General features: G+C 44.5%; 1 long non-coding RNA gene across 1 annotated transcript; it reads left to right on the top strand.

The window, feature by feature from the left end:
- The first annotated feature begins 2336 nt into the window (after positions 1 to 2336).
- On the top strand, positions 2337 to 11221 carry LOC122235910. The gene is made up of 3 exons (XR_006214031.1): positions 2337 to 2871; positions 3121 to 3182; positions 11046 to 11221. It is a non-coding gene; the product is annotated as an uncharacterized LOC122235910 (long non-coding RNA).
- Positions 11222 to 15734: the final 4513 nt, after the last annotated feature.

The following is a 15734-nucleotide window of genomic DNA, read 5'->3' as shown; positions in this document are numbered from 1 at the left end:
CAGGCAACCCTTGACCTCCGTGTGGGGTTCGTGGGGGTGACAGACCAACTTTGATTCCTTCGCCCCAGATGGAAGCACCAGGAGAATAGAGAAGGAGAGTAGAGTGAACCCAGACTTGCCCTTGGAGGCTCCATGATTCAGAGTCAAGGCATCTATCTCTGCAGCCGAGGCTCCTTTTCCTTCAAGCCAGCCATTCCGGTACAGAGCAGAGGGCTTAGTACACGGATCTGCTCTTCTCTACCTGTCCTGGTTTATGCCCATCTTCAGAAGCCGAGCAAAAAAGAGGTCATGAAATCAAGTCACTCCTAGGACCAGGATGTGATAGACAGCACTTAAGTAGCAAGATCCCTGGTCTCCCCAGCCTCCCGCCTTGCTATCGAGCACAGCCGCGCATCCAGAGCTGTTCAACGCTGGACTACGGAGCGCTCAGCTGCGTAGGCCGGCGTCACTCCTGCCGCTGCTTCCCTGAAATGTCCACGTCACTCTGCACAAAGCTTGGCTCCTTTGGGCTTTGCTCTTTCATCCTGTCTTTCTTCGCTTGGTTATCACTGCATCCGGTAAAGAGCTCTGAGTAGCGAGAGAGCCGGATGAGTGTGACAGGCGCAGGAAAGGCACTGATGCGGGACACAGTCGTGCAGCTGCGACAGGGTCTGTGAACACCTGAGGGAGCAAAGTATACGGCACTTTGGGAGCACAGTGGAAGACATGGTCACTTGCACTTGGGGCTAATCAGGGACTTCACAGGGGTGAAGGGCAAGGGGGCCGGAGAACCGGAGCGGGAAAGGCTTTGCTCTGCATGTGTGGACAGAACAGAATCACCTACCTGAGCGACACAGGCTGGTCTGGAAGGGCTGGGTCTCAGCCCGCGTGGCAGTCGGGTGCCAGGGATACTGGTGTTGAAAGGTACACGTGGTGGAGGGTCTATCACAAATGGGTCCGTAAATGCTAATTACTCACACCCTCACTCTCCAAATCTTGAAATGATGCAGTAGCAGACCCAGAATGCAGAAAAGCCTCAAAGCATCAGCTTTCCTGTTGATGACCCTCCGTCAGGTTGTGACCGGGATCCCAGACCCTGTGCATCTACCTTCACCTTTGGGAGGCAGACCTGCCCTACAGAGTTTACGCTTGGAGAAGAAAAGACCTGCTGTGGCCCAGGAGCCCACCAACCAGCAAGGAGCTCAGGCTTCCGGGCTCAGAGATATTTCTCCCCCATCATGTGGGACATCGGGTGAAAGAGAAGGGAGGAAAAATAAAGACGAAAGCTTTCCTGCCAACATATTTTACTAGCAGAGTCAGGAACGTGAAGAAAGGAAAGGAAGGTTATCGCCCCAAGGATGCAAAGAGCCGCCCTGTGATGTGATGCATGTGGCACTCGTGTTTTGACTGCCGCGTCAGGCGCCACAGGAAGTGTGGCCCCAGGGAGGCTCCGGTCCAGGGGGAGCCGGCGAGGGCTGTTGAGCAAGGGGAGGGCTACGAGAGGTAACTAATTATAGGGTCTATAAGGCTTTGCTCTTTGAATGTTGGTGGTGTAAGGTAATTCTCAGATTTCTGGAAGGGAAAAATGTGACAGAGGGTGAAAATATCGATAAGTGTCAGCACTTGGAGAGTGAAGGACAGCACGTCAGTCACAGTCACGGTGCCTTGGGTGTATCATGGGGGATACGTCACTTCTGGGGAACCAGGGAGGCTGGACTGGACAGGGGCCTCTGAGAAGTGGTCAGAGCTGAAACCATCACAAAGAGGAAGGAGACCCACATGAGGGCGAGCACTGTTTTCAGCATGTGGCTGGACACCCACATCTGTGAGAGGCAGCCTGTGCCCGGCCGCGAGGCCCTCTCTGCAGTCAGAGGGTGGGGGTGAGGGTGTGGGCCTAACAGATCCGGACTTGGAGGCTAATCGGGAAGACACGCTGGGAGGTGACCATGCCGGGGTTCGGGCCGACAGAACGACCCAAATGTCTTGCAAGATGCAGAGGAGGCCGGGAAATGGGCTGGGAAAAAGTGAGAACAGAAACGAGCCGCGGCAAAAGGGATGTCTCTGAGGAAGGCCAGGGAAGGCCCGTGTTGGGAAGTTCACGGGATGGGAAGGCACTGGAGACTTGGAATGCGGCGTTTAGGGTCTTAGAGGAGAAGCAGACCTGGGCAACGATGAAACCCGAGCCACAGGATCGGGTGGCAGCGAAGGTGGGAGTTTCGGAGATTGAGGAAAGGTTAGCAGTAAGAGGCTCATCCGGATGGGGACGATGGGCTGGGGCGCAGGGGGTGGGGAGGCCCAAAGCTGTGTGGACGTAGATCGTCGTCTGGAGGTCATCCATCCACGACACGCCTCAGAACACAGAAGATGCTCTCTGGGGACGCCATCAAAGGGCGAGCCTCCTGTTCTGCTGGTTTAGCATCAAGGCAAAAGCCCCTCTACAAGTAACGAGCGTGCCCATTACTAGCGGTCTCTGCGAGAGCAGGAAATCGCCTGCCTTGTTCCTCCTTGGCAGCCCAGAGCTTGACACACAATAAGTGATTGTTGACTCTGACCGAATGAATGATTACATTCCAGCGAACATCACGGAATCTTTAGAACCATCAGGAACCCCGTGCCCTTCCCATTATGTCCACGTTGCCTTGTATGGACATGGCTGGGGGAGAGAGGCCATGGGGTCTCCAGGAGGAAAAACTGGCAGGACATAAGTACTCTGTCCACACGGAGTTTGTGTGATCAAAGGAAGATCTGAAGAGCTAACGAGGCACCAAGTCTATGGGAATCCACCACCATGATGATGGACGCATTATTTTTCCAGGAGATTCATCCCACTCAGTCTTTGGAGGACAAGGCTTTCGTGTGCTCTCGTCTTACGTAGGTCTGGCTTCAGGACAGGTGAGACAGAGCCCACTGGTGAGGGTCACTGGGCTGTGCTTTCTGGGAAGAGAAGGTAAGGACTGGCATTCTGACATGGTTGTCAACATGGCTGGGGTTGTCTTGGGCTGATTTTCTAAAAGTAATTGATCTAGAAAACAGGATTGGGGTGGGTTCGGCTACTCTTCCCTGTAGACATCTGTAAACACCCGTAAACACCACCACTGACCCCCTCTGTTCCTCTCACGTGTTTATCTGCCTCCCTCCCAGCACAGTGTCCAGGATTGAGAAGGAATTCAAGACCAGGATGGAGGACTTGGGGTTGATGAAGGGTAAGCACAGGCCTCTGGCATTAAGAGTAAAACTGGTCCGTGAGCTTCCCAAAGAGGTAACAAGACCTACGTATGGAAACTGCAGGAAAATATATTTTTTCAACTCATCATGAAAAAAAATCTAAAGACAGAATGGATTGTTCCGGAGAACATGAACTATCCAAAACTGTAGGTGTCCAGTCACATGGCCTATTAATAGATATTCTATTCTATTCTATCTATCATTCTATTAATGATAATAGATCATTATTTTTTTAAATTTTGTAATATTTTTTTATGTATTTTTGAGAGACAGAGACAGACAGAACATGAGCAGGGGAGGGGCAGAGAGAGAGAGGGAGACACAGAATCCGAAGCAGGCTCCAGGCTCCCAGCTGTCAGCACAGAGCCCGACGTGGGGCTCGAACTCACGGACCGCGAGATCATGACTTGAGGCGAAGTTGGACGCTTAACCGACTGAACCACCCAGGCACTCCTATGGTTTGTTAATCATTATTAATGATTTTTTGGTCACTAAGTCTCAGACTTAGTGATATTCTCATCAGGGTCAGGAAAAAGATCTCGAAAGTTTCTTTAAAAACTAGCAGCAACCTGTCAGTCTGGGGGCCCGTGTGCATGCTGAGGGACAGGCAGGGCACCTGGGCTGTGGCCTCCCTCAGGAGGACAGTGAAGCTGTGAGCTGTGGTGGCCCTTCTTCTTCAGGCACCTGAAAAGAGAAATCCAAGAGAGAAGGACCAGGGGAGACAGTCAGAAGAGTGTGGTCACAGAGAGAAACCTTGTAAGCTGGGCTGTCCCATCTGTATCCTGCCTGACTGTCCCTGTCCAGGTCCAGAAACCTGGCCCTGGCTGTCCCGATGTCCCTGATGTGCTGTCCCGATGTCCCTGATGTGCTCTGCCCTAGAACTTGAGCCAATGCTCTTCTCGACTTGCCTGGAACCGTCCTCACAAGGAGGCTGCACAGTGTAGAGGCTGAAGCATGTGATTTGGAGGCAGGTGGACCTCAGTATCCTGTTAGCTCTTCAGATCTTCCTTTGACCACACAAACTCCATGTGGACAGAGTACTTATGTCCTGCCAGTTTTTCCTCCTGGAGACCCCATGGCCTCTCTCCCCCAGCCCATACAAGGCAACGTGGACATAATAGGCAAGACACGGTGTTCCTGATCATTCTAACTCAGTTAATAGCTACGTGACCTTGAGCAAGCCACTTTGGCCCTTTGCAAGTAGCTTCATTGGCTAGGATTTATATCTTTTTTGCTAGAATGATCAGTTTTCGTTTCTGCCTTTTATTGAACAAATATTTAGCTAATTTAATCTTGCTTAATCCGCTTTTGCGTTCCTCTTTTAAATGGGAAATAAAAAATGACAGCAAAGCAAGCAGCCGATGGGGTGACACCTCAGATAAGCACCGAGCAGGGAAGGCCGGTTCACTTCCTGGCACGAAGTAGCCTTAATTGGCTCTTTTCTGCCCCACAACTTGTTCCCTGAATATCTCCGATCCTAAACCTAGTTCCTATGAAAGACAGACATTCCCATGTTAAAAAGCCCCTTGTCTGGTAGCCCAAAAATAAATATTCCAGGACAGGGCCAGGGGAAGAGGGCAAGAGGAGTTGTCCAACGAGCCAGCCCTGGACCAGGAAGTGTCCCTGGGGTTACTGGACGTCACCACACTCTGCTGCCTCCCCCCCCCCCCGCCCCCCGCCGCCAAGGCCATTATGGCTCTGTAACAAGTCACATGCACAGTTTAGTGTGCTTCCCACTTGGCTGTGGGGCTGCCGCACTGTCAGATGCCAATTCTTCCTCCCCCAGAAGATGAAGATCATCCTTCATCTGTGTGACCAAGAGAACTATTTCTGCTCCATTCATCCCAGTTGTCTCCTCTCTGGGGTCTACGGATCGTCTTCTGAGAGTCCACACTATGCCCAGCCCATGAGATCTGGGTGGGGCGTCAGTTTGCTTTGTTTCTTACTCTCTAATTATTTTCTGGAGCACGTCACTGGTTCTCGAAAAGAGGGTGTGAATGAAATGAAGACTTGATGGTGTTCTGGGGGAGGGCTAAGAGCACGGGGAAGGAGAAGAAGGACCAGAAGAGCAGACTGCAGACATTCTCTGTCACCACCCTCTCTCAGAGCGGGTAATACAATATTATTTAATTTTGAACAACAGTGGTGAGAGTGGGCATCCCTGTCGTGTTCCTGACCTTGGGGGAAAAGCTCTCAGTTTTTCCCCATTGAGGACGATATTAGTGGTGGGCTTTTCATAAATGGCTTTTATGATGTTTGAGTATGTTCCTTCTACCCCAACTTTCTTGAGGGTTTTTACCAAGAAAGGATGCTGTATTTTGTCAAATGCTTTCTCTGCATCCATTGAAAGATCATATGGTTCTTATGTTTTTTTTAATTAATGTGACGACAAAGAAGAAAATCTTGCCATTTGCAGCAACGTGGATGGAACTAGAGTGTATTATACTAAGCGAAATAAGTTAGTCAGAGAAAGAAAAGTACCAAAAGATTTCACTCATATGTGGGATTTAAGAAACACAGCAGATGAACATCGGGGAAGGGAAGGAAAAAGAAGATAAAAACAGAGAGGGAGACAAGCCATAAGAGACTCTTACATATGGAGAACAAACTGAGGGTTGATGGAGGGAGGTGGGTGGGGGGATGGGCTAAGTGGGTGATGGGCATTAAGGAGGACACTTGTTATGAGCACTGGGTGACGTATGTAAGTGATGAATCACTGGGTTCTACTCTTAAAACCAATACTATTCTGTACGTTTATTAACTTGAATTTAAATAAATATATTTTTAAAATGCATTTGGGGGAAAATCTTATTAATTTAACTAGAAATGCTCACTGATTATCTCTTGTGCACCAAGCATGTTTGAGACTCTGGAAGGAGGAAGACAGGAGTTAGTGGTGAGATAAACATAAAAATTTATGTAAAGATGTCAGTGCCATATAAAAAGGCAGCATATTTTGAATGCTACTGGATAAGCATAACATTTCTAGGCTAACATTTTAAATTTATAGTTCCTACTATATTCTTGTAATTATTACGCTATTTATCCTTTCTATTTGGTAAATTAATTAATATTTTGATGAATAATTATTTAGAATCATATTAACAATCATTATAAGTAATATAAATTATAATTCATAACAGATTAATATTTTAAATAAATTGATAATTTAATATTAATTGTTGATACCTGAAAATATCAGTAAGTTGTGGGGCGCCTGGGTGGCGCAATCGGTTAAGCGTCCAACTTCGGCTCAGGTCATGATCTCACAGTTCGTGGATTTGAGCCCCGCGTTGGGCTCTGTGCTGACAGCTCAGAGCCTGGAGCCTGCTTTGGAGTCTGTGTGTGTCTCTTTCTCTGCTCCTCCTCTGCTTGTGCTCTCTCTCTCTCTCTCTCTCTCAAAAATAAATAAACATTTAAAAATTAAAAAAAAAGAAAATACTAGTAAGTTGTGAAAAATAACTAAGTTGGGAAAAACCCTCCATGTATAATTGGAGATAAGGGGAGTAAACTCTATGTAGATGTTTATTAATACAGGTAAACACAGACACAGACACAGATATCTTATATGTCATAGGGGCAGAACCCAGAGTCGGTTTCTTTGAGACCAAGAACAGAGTCTTTGGGAAGAATGAAGCTGTTTAAATGGAACTTATTTGATTTTTATTTTTTGTTGTGTGGGAGTAATGTACATTCTCTAATGTCTCTCATAGTTCCTCTGTAAGATCACTGGTAGTAATATGTCTTGCTCATAAATCTGACTTTTCATATGGTCACTGTTTGGACAGAGGCCCTAAGGTCTGGAAACATGAGTGTTGGAGTGTCCATTCAGGACATGTTCAAAGATTGTGAAACCAGATGACTGGAGTTTGTAAACAGCCCTGAAGTGTTGCTGGTCAAGTTGAATTAAAACCATTTCTAAACATCACCAAGATGGCAACATAGGAGGCTCCTGAATTTCTATCCTTGCAATAATGTGGATGGAACTAGAGTGTGTAGCTAGATGAGAGAAATCCAGAAATGAGTCTGGTGACTCCTACACATTGTACAAGTTAGAAAATACCCACACTAAAATGGGTAGGAAAGGCTGAGACACACTCTCACCACAAACACCACCCATGGCACAGCACCCTTGTTCAGGGTGAACCTCCAACTTCCAGCTTCTCCTTGAGGAGTAATGGGTTTGGACCATACATCTAACACTCCAAATTCTAGGGCTTCTACCCAAGGGATGTGCCCCTGAATCACCGAGCTCTGAGAGACAATGGGGCTGGCATTCCTAAGACCCGCAGGACTATAGCAAACAGAGAGGCAGCTGCTAAATCAGTACACGAGCACCTTCTACTGCTGTGTCCTCCCACCCCAGGCTCAGTGCAGAAGGAGGGGCAAAAAAATGCCATATCCCCAACAAAGTTCAAGATCAGATGGCTTCAAAGGTGGATTCTACTAAACATTTAAAGAAGAGCTAATACCTATTCATCACAAACTATTCCAAAAAATAGAAGAGGGAAAGCTTCCAAATATGCTTTATGAGGTCAGCATTACCCTGATACCAAAACCAAAGACACTACCAAAAAAAAAAAAAAAAAAAAAAGAAGAAGAAGAAGAAGAAAGAGAACTGCAGGCAAATATTCCTGATGGGCATAAATGCAAAAATCTTCAAAAAATAAAAATGCAAACCAAATTCAACAATACATTAAAAGGATCAGTCACAGGGTGCCTGAGTGGCTCAGTTGGTAAAGCGTCCGACTTCAGCTCAAGTCATGATCTCACAGTTCGAGTTTGAGCCCTGTGTCAGGCTCTGTGCTGACAGCTCAGAGCCTGGAGCCTGCTTCTGATTCTGTGTCTCCCTCTCTCTGACCCTCCCCTGTTCATACTCTGTCTCTCTCCCTCCCTCCTTCTCTCTCTCTCTCTCTCTCTCTCTCAAATAAATAAACATTTAAAAAATTTTTTAAAAAAGGATCAGTCACCATGATCAAGTGGGATTTATTCCCACAATGCAAGGATGGTTCAATATCTGCAAATCCATCAACGTGGTGTATCACATTAATAAAATGAAGGATAAAAAAACCATATGATCATGTCAATCGATACAGAAAAAGCATTTGGCAAAATTCAACAACCACTCATAAAACTATCAACATCATAAAAACTATCAACCAAGTGGGTTTAGAAGGAACACACCTCAAAATAATAAAGGCCATTTATGATGAACCCACAGCTAGTATCATACTCAATGGTGAAAAACTGAGAGATTTTCCTCTAAGATCAAGAAAAACCAAGGATGTCCACTCTTGCAACTTTTATTCATCATAGTACTGGAAGTTCCATGGTCCCATGGAGCAATTAGGCAAGAAAATAAATAAATAAATAAATAAATAAATAAATAAAAGGCATCCAAACTGGAAATAAAGAAGTAAAACTGTCACCATTTGCAAATGACATAATACTCTACATAGAAAACCCTAAATATTCCACCAAAAAACTATTAGAACTAATAAATGAATTCAGTAAAGTTGCAGAATACAAAATTAATATACAGAAATCTGTTGTTTCCATACACTAATAACAAAGTAGAAGAAAGAGAAATTAAGAAAACAGTTCCATTTACAACAGCACCAAAAAAAAAAAAAAAAAAAAAAGCCCTAGGAATAAATTTAACCAAGGAGGTGAAAGACTTATACTCTGAAAACGATAAGACATTGACTGAAGAAACTGAAGAAGACACAAACAATGAAAAGATATTCCATGCTTGTGGATTGGAAGAATTAACTTTTTTAATGTTTATTTTATTTTCAAGAGAAAGAGAGAGAGAGAGAGAGACAGACCATGAGCGGGGGAGGGGCAGAGAGAGAGGGAAACATAGAATCCAAAGCAGGCTCCAGACTCCAAGCGGTCAGCACATAGCCTGATATGGGGCCTGAACCCACAAAGTGCGAGATCATGACCTGAGCTGAAGTTGACGCTTAACCGACTGAGCTACCCAGGTGCCCCTGGAAGAATTAATATTGTAAATATTTCTATGCTACCCAAAGGAATCTACACATCTAATGCAATCCCTATCAGAATACCAACAGTATTTTTCACATAACTACAACAGAGAATCCTAAAATTTGTATGGAACCACACACACACACACACACACACACACAAATCAAAAACCAAAACAATCTTGAGAAGGAAGAAAAAAGCTGGAGCTATCACAATCCTGGATATCAAGTTATACTACAAATCTGTAGTAATCAAAACAGAAAGGTGCTGGCTGAAAATAAACACATAGATCAAGGGAACAGATAAGAACCCAGGAATAAACCCATGCATATATAGTCAATTAATTTTCATCAAGGGCCCAGAGAATACACAACAGGGAAAAAATAGTCTCTTAAATGGTGTTGGGAAAACTGGACAACCACAGGCAAAAGAACGAAACAAGATGGCTATCTTACACTGTACAAAAAAATAAATAAATAAACTCAAAATGAATTAAACACTTGAACGAAAGACCTGATAAAACTCCAAAAGGAAACAAGCTCCTTGATATTGGTGACTTCTCACCTCTGATGTGTGTCAGACGTCAGTATTCTCCATCCAACTGTCTACAGCCACACGGCTTTGGGATTCCCCACCCCAACCCCCATCCTATCTCCCTCACCTGGATAAGCCTCTTACTGATAGCCTTTTCTCAATCCCCTAAACCCAACTTCTGAAACTCCCACCTTCACTCCCTCCAAGTCCTATGGCTCGGGCCCCATTGTTACCCAGATCTGCTTCTCTAAAACCTTAAATGCCACCATCTAAACCTCTGAATGCAGCCTCTCTTTCTTGAACTTTCTAACACTTTCCTTTCCTCCAACCCTTATCCCACGACTTGTTTCTATTTCCATTCCTTATCAGCCCATTTCCTGGTCTTCTCTAAGCCTGAACCCATGGTAGGCAACTTGAGTTGCTCCCTCAACCTGACCCCAAAGTTATGGGTATTTGATTATGTGACATCCCATCTTTTGACTGTCTTTGCCTCAACACACCCTCAAGAAGGCAGTAAAGTGAACATCTGAATCTGGACTCTTTTAATCTCAGTGCAAACCCTGATGAAGCCCAAACCTGGCATCTACTCATCATTCCCAGCCTTAAATTGAAGCCACGTGTTTCATGTATACTCAGATCAAGATATCAGTCCTGAAGCAAGAGCATCATTGATATTTCCTACACCTACCTTGGTTATAACTCTACCTCTAAAAATCTCCACAATGTAATCCTCACTTTGTTATTCAACTTGACCTGAATCACACTGAAAAATTAACAAACATTCTCACATCTGCAGTGATCCTTAAGTTGTCAAAGCATAAAAGTGAGTTTATTTTAATACTGGATTCATTCAATCCAAAGTCACATGGAAAACTTGCTAATGATCTGATCATCAATATCTCCTAGAATATATTTTAATGACAATCCAAATACTAATCTTAATTAACATGCCACATACAGACACCAAAGTGATTTCCAGATGCTTCCAATTCAATTAGATTTATAACCAGGTATACTGAATAAACATATAATAAGTCATAAACTAAAGTGTACGGCAATAATAATTTTCTCATAAGTTTTATTAGTTTAATTTCCATCTCTAGTCTCCATTCTGCCTCCTGCCAAATAAATCAATCGACTTCAGTCTTGCTAATTCAGGTTAATTTAAGCTCTATCTGCATTTTCTCATTTGACCCAACGTTTCCCCCTACCACTTATCCCTGAGAAGGATTCCAGGATCAGGAGTGTGTAGGATCCAGCACAGAAAGGCACATGTTGGGGATCTGGTTCTCAATAGACACTTTCTATCCATGTAGATATCTGGACTGTGCCATTTGGCCTTCAAGCAAGATCATCCCTCCATGTTGGTGTCTCTCAAGGTTTCCGGTCATCATTACATGCACTTCCCCTCCTCGTCTCCAATGTAGCCCCTTCAAGACACTTGGTAGGCTGCCTCAGGCTTACTAAATACAAGCTCCTTAGGAGAAAGGATGCCATCTATCTCGTTCACCATTGTTCTCACTGTGTAGAATAATACCTGAAATATAATACCTGCTCAATAAATGTTTGCTGATGGGCAGACTCTCTGTTTCTTGGTTCCCCACCCAGCCATCTCTAACCTACTTCTATGCCTTAGTGGAATGGAGAATTTCTGTCAGCCTGTTGTTGCCTAGAGCTCGGACCACGAAGCAGACATGAGTCTTGAATTTCCCACAACTTATCTGGAAGTGAGGAGTCTACCACATACAACTATGTCCTCACTGAATTCCCTAAAACAGATATTGGGTATCACAAGTCATGACACTACTGAACCCTGACAAATTAGGTCTCTGCTGTCTTTCAATATCCATTTTGGCAAGGTAGCACTTTCAAAACATACAGAAATTCAGAAGTACTGAACAGTAACCCAGGCCTTACTGACCATCTCTTGAGGAGGTGACCAGTGTGGGTGATGGATATTGCAACACAGAGCACATAAAAAACTTCCAGAATTCTCCCCAGAGATCTCTCTTGACAGAGTTCATCATAGCATCTGCTCACCCAAGCTCTTTTGTTTGCTTCCCCATCTCCAGTTTTCTGATCTCACTCTAGACTTCTATCCCAATCTCCTTACTTCTCTGACCCCTCCTCTCGCCTTCTAGAACTTTCTTCTTGATCTTATCTTTGGGTACCTTCAAGCCTCCTTTCTTCATTAGAAAGACCCTAGAAGCTCTGACCTGAGATCCAGAAGCCAGCATGTAAGATATGCTGCTTACAGCCATATGTTGTGTAAGTATCTGTGTGTATTGTGTTCCTACCACATAACACTGTGAAGAGGGTTTGGAATACAATCAGTTAGGTCCAACCTAATGGCAAAGAGACCTGATGGGGGATGGGTGGGCGGAGGATCATAGGCTCAAACCAGGCTTGAAATTTTGTCAGGTTGTAATTTGCATCAGGGACAAGGAGCAAAAAAGAGTCTCTAGTAGAGACTTGAAGTCTCTACTGGCATGGAGACTGTAAAACAGAGGTCAACTTCTTTGTCACAGTTTTGGAAGAAGTCACCCTAGAGGTCTGCAACCTCAGATGTCCTACATGCACGGTCAGTCCACCTATACCAGAGAGCCACAGGGGTCGGCAGGGTGTGGCAGACGCTGCCACACCCAGCAAACAGTGACAGCGAGGGGCAGTGACGTGACAGAGGCACACCCGGGTTTCCCACCGGCTCCCCCTCAGACAGAAGTGGCCAGGAATGGCGTCCCTCCTTCCTCCTACCTCCCATGGGAATGTTGCACCTGCATCCTGAAGGTGACCCTTAGGATGGAAACCGTGTGCTAAGGGTGATGGAAAAGAAAGCTAGAGGGAGCTCAGGACACTGAGGATGACAAAGGCATCACATTCAGGAGGAAGAAGACAATACCATCGGTGAAGGGTTGAACCCAAAGTGGACGGGACCCTGCGTGACTCAGCCAGACTGCAACCCTCTTTGTGAAGATTCTGTTTTTACAGGAATAGATGTTTTTCAGGTGAAATAAAGATAAATTCCTAACACTTTCCCGCCGTCATCACTCAGGTTTCTGTGACTATCAATTAGTCAAATTCCTAATATTTAGTAATTCCAAATTCCATCAAAATGCTAAAATTGTTTCTTTCGTGGATCAGGGGCTTTAGCCCAGTTAAAGAGAGAAGTAAGAATTGATCCACCAAAGTAAAGAAAACACATATTGTTAATTTCTCTACTACACTGAGAAATAATCTTTGTATATTTGGTACTTTGGATATTGGTAATATTTAAGATAGTTTGGATATGTAAGTACCTAATAAATTCACTACAAGAATGGCATTTTTCAATGTGTAATAAATAAAATGATTTAGGATTGAAGAAGTTGTTTTGAGAGGAGACAATCAATATTTATTTGAGCTCTAATATGTGTCTTGCACGTAATTCTCTGAAAAATTTTCTAAGTAAGAAAAAATTTTTATTATATTCTAAGGAAAGAACTCCAAAGACTCCAAATGATTGGCATATTTTCTCGAAAACAGCATCGTTTTTCTGATACTCCATGGGTTCAATCTGATAATTTAGAAGCGATGGCTCAATTTCTTTTCATTGTGGTTCTCATTTTACTCTCCCTTTAATGATTCATACAAGCCCTCATTTTTCTGTCTGGTATTACAAAAATAGAGCCCATAGAGTCACCAAATTCCGAAAAAGTTAAGTGGTATTTCTGCATTTGTAAGAACGGCCAGTGGTGTGCAATTGGCACTCACCTTGCCGGGAGTCAGGGGACACTAGAGAGCCACGCATCCTAATTGTGTCAGAGCTCCAAACCTTCCACAGGAAGCTTCTTTGAACACAGGGCAAGCACTGTCAGTGGCAACAAGGGATCCTACCAGCCCACCTTGATGCTCTGGGTATTTCGCAAACTGTTAATTTAGAGAAATCATAGCACCCCATCTTTTTTCTTGAATGGGTGCTGGGTGATCAGTTAAATAAACCAAACCACTAGATGGTGGAGGGGGTATTTGCCCGGCAGAATTGTGGCTTTGAGTTGAAGTTGTAAGAGAATTGTACTGTTGGTAAACATCACCGCGGAGAATGTAGTAGGCACCATATTTGTAAGTGGAATTTATTTAATTTGTGATTGCTTCAGTACATGAGAAGATTTATTAGCCCGACGGTTTACTGGGATGCACATATTTTTTTTAATTTTTAAAGATTACTTATTTTGAGGGGGTTGCAGAGAAGGAGACAGACAGAAACCCAGGCAGCCTCCATGCTGCCAGAGCACAGCCCAATGTGGGGCTCGAACCCACGGACTGTGAGGTCATGACCTGAGCAGAGATCAAGAGTCAGATGCTTAACCGACTGAGCCACCCAGGCACCTCTGGAAATTACATTTATAAACGCAGTTGGAAGTGTCTAGGAAATTTAATTAACTAACCTCTGAAAATCCCCCTTTAAAAATACGTGTTAAACTTGCATTAGCAAAGACTTGTATTAACTATTGTTTTTTGCTTTTTAGTTTTTGTTGCTGTTGTTAGTGTGTGGACATTTCACCATAAGTATCTGCAAAGTCTTTTACGTGTCCTCAAACCACCTTCCAATGCACTCCAGAACTCACCTTACATCACGCTGATCTACTGTCTTCTGAGAGTATATCGATCCGCACGACTGAGTAGCACAAACAAGGAATTTCCCCACAAGGGACACGGATGAGACAGATGGCCAATTCTTAACCCTTGAGGTTTGGTCCCTGCCACAGGTTTCCCCAGGGAAATTACTGTAATCTTTTAACGAGGTCTGAAACATCCAATTGGAAAAACAAACCTACTTGGGTCACTCAGGGTCCCGTCAAGGTCAAAGTCCATCCTCGTTCTTGGTGCCACCTTGCTCTTACTGGGCTCTCGTGGCTTCTCTCTGCCACCCCGCAGGGTGGTGTTTTGTGGCTCAAGAGTCTGCCAAAGTTTGGTTTCACTTATATTTTTGAAACTCATAACAGTCCTAATGGAAAATACGGACTACCTGTCGGGCAAATATCTGGTGCCTCTTGAGAAGCGAGAAGAGGCTCTGTTTCCTCTTTCCTCCCTGGTGCCACCAGATGTCACTCTTCTTTGATCACTGCTAGGGTCCCCTGCCCTTCCCACATCCTGGGAAGTTCTGCTTTATCAAGTCTGTGACACTCTGGGGGGAACGGGAAACCGGGAAACGTTACAGGACCTCGAAAAGTCACACCTAATCCTTGAGACTTCTTTACCCCCCAGGTCGTCCAACCTGTAAGCTTCGGGGGTGGGGGGGGGGCTCTTACAACAGCTTGGGATCCCCCTCTACCATCTCCTGCCATGAGTTTTTCTTGTTCCTGGCAGCACATGGCCTCAAACTGTGGTTTGGTATTCATTTGATGGTGCGCACAACAGCCACTCAGTCCCCAGGAGGCCCCATTTCAGGTGGCGGGAAGGACAAAATTCTGCTCCCAAACCTTTCTCCTTCCACGAAAGACTCTAACTTATCAGTAAATTGTATTTCCTTGGAAGCTGGGTTAAAAAAACAAAGTCTGACCTATAGGGGAATTAATTTAAACTTCAAATCAATGAACTGACTTAACCCTGTAACTCTGGTTCCCCATCTAATACACCCGGGGTTCAAAACTGTGTTATTTCCCCAGTGGGTATTATTAAGATATCACATGTTCTCTACCATATCCTTCTAAATTCAAATGGGTATTTCGAAGCTCATTTTAACTCGATAGGGATATATTCCTTTTTGTTTATACCACGGGCGCCAAAGAGTGTGGCAGTCAGGATGAAGTTTATCTCTTTCCTGACTACATTTAAAAAGAAGTTGCATCTAGAACACACAGGCAAATTTCCTCAGTATCTCATTTCTACACCTTTCTCCCTCAACATTGCACTTGGCATAGCAGCGATTACTCCTAAAGCTTAAAGAAATAAATCTCTTCCAACACTGGTTCCCTGACTCTCCTCCTTCTTCACCTGTTCTACCTCTGAATGCCTTTTCTCTTTTG

This window comes from Panthera tigris, chromosome F3 (assembly GCF_018350195.1).
Source record: "Panthera tigris isolate Pti1 chromosome F3, P.tigris_Pti1_mat1.1, whole genome shotgun sequence".
Taxonomy (NCBI): Eukaryota; Metazoa; Chordata; class Mammalia; order Carnivora; family Felidae; genus Panthera; species Panthera tigris.
Note: the sequence above shows the minus strand (reverse complement) of the source record. Positions and strands in the feature narration are given on the sequence as shown.